Source organism: Saccopteryx leptura, chromosome X (genome assembly GCF_036850995.1).
Source record: "Saccopteryx leptura isolate mSacLep1 chromosome X, mSacLep1_pri_phased_curated, whole genome shotgun sequence".
Taxonomy (NCBI): Eukaryota; Metazoa; Chordata; class Mammalia; order Chiroptera; family Emballonuridae; genus Saccopteryx; species Saccopteryx leptura.
This window is the reverse complement of record NC_089516.1, coordinates 73,887,237-73,894,952: the sequence shown is the minus strand read 5'-3', so window position 1 is coordinate 73,894,952 and position 7,716 is coordinate 73,887,237.

Sequence of the window (7,716 nt, the reverse complement as noted above, 5' to 3'; positions counted from 1 at the left end):
GATGGTTGCTTCTCCTGTGTGCCCTGACCAGGAATTGAATCTGAGATTTCCACATGCTGGGTTCTACTGCTGAGCCAATGAGCCAGGGCCTATTTCAAACTTTTTAATGTTTCTTTTTTCATAAAATAACAACTAAGTTATCATAGATAACTATGGTGAGTCACTAAGAACTAACTTTGGCTAAGATGTTGTTGACTTTTAATAACTTCAGGCGGAATGATCACTACTCATTTATCTATGAGTATAAACTTTATACAAAAGGGGCCAATATTTTAAACTTTTTAGCTTGTGTTAGGTTAATTGTTCCTGATATCATTGCCCAACATTTGGTGGTGACTATTGATTAATTTCAGTAGTCAAAACTGTATCCAGTCAAATCCAAAGAATTAAATACTCTTTTCTATAAAAAGAAATACACTTACTACATTTTAAAAGAATTATTTATTTTTAAATTGTTTAAAAAAATTTAAATTACAGTTTACATTCAATATTATTTTGTATTAGTTTGGGGTGTACATCATAGTGGTTAGCCAATCATATACTTTACAAAGTGTTTCCTCTTATATTTCTAATATGCCACAAGCACTATATATAGTTATTACTCAGTCCCCCAACCCTTTGGCAAACATCAGTCTGTTCTCTGAGTCTATGAGTCCATTTCTGTTTTGTTTTGAATTTATATTATTCTTTAGATTCTACATATAAGTGAAATAATATAGTATTTGTCTTTCTCTGACTGACTTATTTCACTTAGCATAATAATCTCTAGGTCTATTCATGCTTTTATAAATGGTAAGATTTCTATCTTTTTAATTGCTGAGTAATGTTCCATTGTGTAAATGAACTACAGCTTTTTTATCCATTTGTCTATTGATAGGCACTTGGGCTGCTTTCATAACTTGGCTATTGTAAAAAATGCTGCAATGACTATAGGGGTGCATATAATAATATAATAACACAAACTTTAATAAATGAGAAAAGATTAGAAAATAACAGTAGCTGAAAATTCAAAAATCTATTCTTTATAAAGAATGAGAATATTTAGAAAATTTTAAAAATTAGACACCCATTCTTTAATTTAATGTATGAGATAAAGTTTTTACAGATTTATCTTAAGTTGTCAACATCATAAGTAAAGAAAAACCACAAGAAAAGAAGTTGGCTATTGAAGTTATTCAGTGTTATTTTAGACATTCCAGTCAAGGCAATAATGTGAAACAAATAACAAGTATCACTATTTAAGAGGAGTGAAATTACATTTATTACCATAAGCAATTACTCTACTAACAATAACAACAGACATAAAATAATACCAAGCAAGAAATGCATGGAATTATTATAAAGAAAACCACAAAACTTGAGCTGTAAAAGAGAATTTGGGGCCCTGGCCAGTTGGCTCAGCGGTAGAGCGTCGGCCTGGCGTGCGGGGGACCCGGGTTCTATTCCCGGCCAGGGCACATAGGAGAAGCGCCCATTTGCTTCTCCACCCCCCCTCCTTCCTCTCTGTCTCTCTCTTCCCCTCCCGCAGCGAGGCTCCATTGGAGCAAAGATGGCCCAGGCGCTGGGGATGGCTCCTTGGCCTCTGCCCCAGGCGCTAGAGTGGCTCTGGTCACGGCAGAGCGACCCCCCGGAGGGGCAGAGCATCGCCCCCTGGTGGGCAGAGCGTCGCCCCTGGTGGGCATGCCGGGTGGATCCTGGTCGGGCGCATGCGGGAGTCTGTCTGACTGTCTCTCCCTGTTTCCAGCTTCAGAAAAATACAAAAAAAAAAAAAAGAGAGAGAGAATTTCGGTCAGTGGAGCAGTAAGGAAGAACATTACCAATAGACAAATTGTTTCTTATTTAAATTTATTGGTTTAACCCATTCTAATAAAAAAAAAATCTTATGGATATGGACAACAGTGTGATGATTGCCGGGAGAAAAGGAGGTAGAGAAAGTAATTGAAGGATAAATGGTGAGGAATGAAGACTTTATTTTGGGTGGGGTGGACACATGGTATGGTATGCAGAGATGTGTTGTGGAGTTGGGAACCTGAAACCTGTATGATTATGTTAAGTAGTGTCACCTTAATAAATTCAATTAAAATAAAATAAAAAAGAAGATAAAAAGACCAAAGAAATGTTTTTAGAACTTGCCTAAATTACCTGAAAGTTCATCCAGAATCATAAATAGGTAAGAATAGTTAAAGAGAAAAATGAAACAAACAAATAAAAAGCATAATGGGAGACAGGGTTTTCTTACATGAACAACTTTAAACCACATCCAAATATAAATAATTTTAAAGGTGATGTTCACACAAGATAAAGAATATGATACCAAGAAAGAGACCTAGTATACAAAAGAACAGAACCCTAAATGAAGTTCCATGCAGTAAAATGTATTTCTTATCAAAATGTGTTACTACAATTGGTTAAATGAAAAAAAATAAAACAAGTTTTAGTTGCTACAATATGAAATATCACATGGCTAGCAACCTCTTACAAGTTTTTACCACTAATAAATATTTATTTTATTTTATTTTATTTTTTTACAGAGACAGAGAGAGAGTCAGAGTAAGGGATAGACAGGGACAGACAGACAGGAATGGAGAGATGAGAAGCATCAATCATTAGTTTTTCATTGTACATTGTGACACCTTAGTTGTTCATTGATTGCTTTTTCATATGTGCCTTGACCATGGGCCTTCAGCAGACCGAGTAAGGTTGCTTGAGCCAGCAACCTTGGGTTCAAGCTGGTGAATTTTTGCTCAAACCAAATGAGCCCATGCTCAAGCTGGCAACCTCGGGGTCTCGAACCTGGGTCTTCCACATCCCAGTCCAACGCTCTATCTACTGCGCCACCACTTGATCAGGCACCACTAATAAATATTTTAAAAAATAGAAAACCCTCAGAAGTCCTGAAAGTATAACTGAATAAAAACTAGGTGCTGGAATGCTGTGAGGAATTGGTATGACAAAGATTAGCTTTCCCATTTTTTGTCCATTTATTCAGAAGCCAGGGTCGATATGAACCAGAAAATTAGTCAGTCATCTATCTAAAAGATATTGTATGAGGCACAGTTTTTATTTTTATACCTTGTATTATTTTTCATTTCTATCTCTTCACCCAGTCACACATGTTTATTGACTGCCTAATTTATTTGTTCATTCATTCATTTGTCAGGCATTGTTCTAAGTATTGGGAATATATACAGTTGTGAGCAAAACAGACATAGGCATCACCTATTGAGAATCTCTTCTCCTGGGAGGAGAAATCTTACTTTTTCAAATAATTGAACTATTGTGTTATAAAGAAAAAAATATATACACTGCCTATGAGAGTTTAGAATGGTGTTGGGGTAGGCAATCCCGGATTATTAATGAAGACTTAAGTAAGAATGTAAAATTTGAGCTGAGTGCTGAAAGATAAGTAGTATAAATGAAGCAAAGGAAAGAAAAACATTTCAGTCAGAAGAAAGCGGCAGCTAAAGTACCTCAGGCAGGAAGAAATGTTGTTGAAAAAAGTGAAAAAAAAGAAGAGTTAGAAGAGGCTTGAGTTCACTGAATAAAGAGAATTGAATGAAAAGGAGTTGAAAAAAAATAGAATCCAGATCATGTGAGACTATGTAAATCATGTTAAAAGGTTATGCTTTTAAAGTGTTTTGAAATTTTGTTTTTAATTACATTTTACATTTAATATTATTTTGTATTAGTTTAAGGTGTACAGCATAGTAGTTAGACAATCATATACTTTACAAGTACCCACATGGCTCCGTACATAGTTATTACAATATCATTGGCTATATTGCCATGTGACTATTTTGTAATTACCAATTTGTACTTCTTAATAGAAAACCATTAAGAGATTGTAATCAGGACCGTGGAAGGAAACATTGATATTTTTAAAAGATCACTTTGGTTGCAATGAGAAAAATGTAATAAAACAAGACAAAAGAGAAGAAAGTAAGATCAGTTAGGAGGGTTTTTCAATTAGTCCAAGCAAAAGATGATAGTAGATTGGACTAGGAATATGAGAGTGATGAAAGAAATAAATACAAGAAATTGAGATATACTTTTTGTATAAAATTGACAAGAAACAGTTATGGTCCAGTATATAGAATAAAGAGTGTCAAAGGTTTGTCATTGATGACTCCCAGATTTTTAGTTTAAACACTTGGATGAAAGGTAACATGGTTTGGCCCTGCAGATCCTAGAACTTACTCACAGTAGGTAAGAGGAAATTAATATTTCATGTGTCACTTAGGGTCTTGGCAGAAAACATAAGGCACTCTCAAACAGGATAATAAAAAGAGATCAATAAAGGGACACTTTATTAAGTTTTAGCAAAGGTTATTAGAAATCAATCAGCTTTAGTAACACTCACTGAGACTAGTAACACTCAAGAATCTTTATGACCTTTGCTTTGAAGATGCAAGGGGGAAGAATGATTCCCAGAATCTGAAAAGACTAGCTAAGTGAGGAATTTCTCTAAGAGTAGCTGTGGCTCTGTATATAAACAGAATGGCAAGAGTGGAAAATGGCTCTATAGAACAAGGCAGGGAATTTCCCGCACAACCATTCCTTTGCTCCTCAGCATCTACTCATTGTCCAGATAAAATGTTCATGTCCCCAACATTGAAAACACACAAATTCCCATTGGCTACCATCTAATTTTAGGTCATTTCTGATTTGATGATTTTTCCACTGGAAAATAAAATGTTGCCACTCTTACTCTTTATTTAAATGGAGGGGATGAGAAGAAGGGAAAAAGAAACATAGTAATTCATGGCTTCTTCAGCCCCTGATTTTCTAGCTTCTTATGAATCTGAAGTTTGATAATGGTAGCTTTTCTTCTTCAATGAATTATTTGTGTTCTTTTGCTCTCTTAAACATATTGGTTGAGTACCCCCCCCAATGGCATACTCCAAACTTTTATCATTGAATGATCCGAATCTTTGACAGTTTTATATTTGTCTCAGTTTTTCAGTGATTATGGATATTTGGCAAGAAAGTATCAGAGGCACCTCCATGAATTTGGTGGATTTCAATAATAATACTTCTCGGCTTTATTGTATAGTAATAACCTAATTTTCCCTTGATAATCAGCATTAATTACTGCTCAACTACCATGATTCTGCCTGTGCTTATTAGTTCACAAGGAGCCACAAATAGTTAAGAATTAGTCTCAGGTTCCAATTTCTTGAAAGCATGGCTCTCTTCCCTGGTGGAAGTATTCTACCCTTGCATAGAAGGACTTCCAAATCCATTCAAATCCAATATTGCAGTAACAGGAAGCAAGCATTCCTTCAATGTATTGCTAGATTATACCATATTTCCCAATGTATAAGATGCAGCATTTTTTGAAAAATTTGGGGTCTAAAAATTGGGTGCATCTTATACATTGGTTGTGGGTTTCTTGATGTGCATTTCCTGCGTTTTCATGCTTGTTTTTGCACTCATTGTTGAAGACAATAATTCATCATCAAACTCAGATGAGGACAAGCTAATGGATGGGAGTTTTGACAGTATGAATTTTATGATGAATAAAAGTTGAATTCAATAATTTTATGTAATATATATTTTTTTCAAATTTCGGGCCCCCAAATTAAGGTGCATCTTATACATGGGATCATCTTATACATGGAGAAATACGGTAATAGTGAGAGGTGTAACTCATACTTCCATCTGTTGGTTCCTGGCTATGAGGGAGAGGCATTATTTATTGACTGCTGCTCTAAGGTTGATGATATTTCTCAATTAGTACAATCACTGAAAACTCAGGATAGCATTCTTCTTATCTGATTTTAGGGAGTCAGTGCATCAGATTATATTATTTTTATGATGAGCAGTTTGGGTTTCTTAGTAATTTTTTATCTCATAGTAAGACATTCAGTCTCTAGTAGGCCTGTTGAAAACACAGGAATGAGATTTCAAATTGAGAATATTTGTCAGAACAACCTTCCTCCAGAATCTTAGGAGTTGGCACTATGATCATCCTATAGTATTTTTGTCTTCCACAGAAATTAACATTATCATGGTGTCTTCTGGGTCATTGACCCATGTGACCGAGAAATTAAAAGTGACACCTAGCTATACTCTAAATAAACTATCTTGCACTAGATCATACTCAAGACTTACAACATTATGTATTACATGGCAAATAAGTTGAAGCAGCAAGCCTAAGGATGGTGTATGTTTTCTACAAAATCCTAAAAAGTCTACTAACAATTATATTTTTATTCATGTCTAGCAGTTTAAGGCTGAAAAATTGTTTCCCACCTTACAGAGGACTTGCTGACTGACTCCAGGCCATTGGAGCACTAGAAAATGCAAAAGATGTGGTACCTGCATGTGTCTTACTAAAAGCACCTGTAATTCTTGTTACTTCCTGGTCACCAGGTCCCCTTAGCACATTGTCATCAATATAATAAACCAGGATGATAATTTACAAAGGATATCAACACAGTCAGGGTCACTCTTAGCCAAATTTTAATAGAGAGCCCTAATATAAGAAAGCAAAGACCACATAGAGAAAAATTGTTCTGATTTTCATTGCTGACAGAAATGGGGGAAGAGAAAAAGATTTGACATTGAAATGACTGCCAGTATCCACTTTAATCTGCTGTAATAAAGACATCACATGAAGAACTGTGGCTGGAATTAGCCTCATGTCCTGATTAAGCTTGCAGTAATCACCAGTCATTATCCAAGACACATCTGGTTTTTGCTTCTACTCAAACTTAACTGACAACATGGCTGGAAATACTATTTTTTGGATTTTTGAGATCTTTGATGATAGTACCAAATTCTTTTCTTAAATTTTATTTAGATAATTAAATTTAACAGGGTGACATTGATTAATAAGAGTACATACGTTTCAGGTAAACATTTCTATGAAATTTAAACTGTTGATTATGTTGTGTACCCATCACCCAAAGTTAAATCATTTTCTGTCACCTTATATTTTTCCTTCTTTACACCCTTCTCCCCACCCCTCTCCTTCCCCCACATCCCCTTCACCCTGGTAACCACTTCACTTTTACCTATGTCCATGAGTCTCAGTTTTACATCCCACCTATGTCTGAAATTGTACAGTTCTTAGCTTTTTCTGATTTACTTATTTCACTCAGTATAATGTTCTCAAGGTCCATCCATGTAAATGGCACTATGTCATTATTTCTTATAGCTGAGTAGTATTCCATTGTATATATGTGCTTCATCTTCTTTATGCAGTCCTGATAGTACTAAATTCTACAATTAACCTTTTGGTTTACTGTCTTGGTGAGGTGTAAGGAGAATTGGGATATGGAGAGTTCTAGTGACTCCTGTTTGTCTTTTCCTATAATAATAGCTCTAACTTCATGACTCAGGGAATCAATGTTCTTTCAGTTTTCCAATAACTTTCAGAAAATCTGTGTGTTTCCTCTTTATTTAGTTATCTTGGTAAATGGACATGGATCCCTTTGGACAAGAACTGAGTGAATACTACAAGTATACAACTGAATTCATTTCACAGTTACTCATAAAAGGCAACTAGCTTTGGTCAAGAAAAGTTTTCCAATTCAGTGAATAATCTTGGGTATGGAGACCAGATATAAGGCTGAAAACCCCCCAGTAGTCATTCAAGTTTGGTTGTTGCCCAACAGATATCAATTTTTTTCTGCCTAAATACACCAAACAGAACCATAATAAGTTGCCTGTTTCATACCTAAGAATGTTAATTACCCATAATCAGAGAAA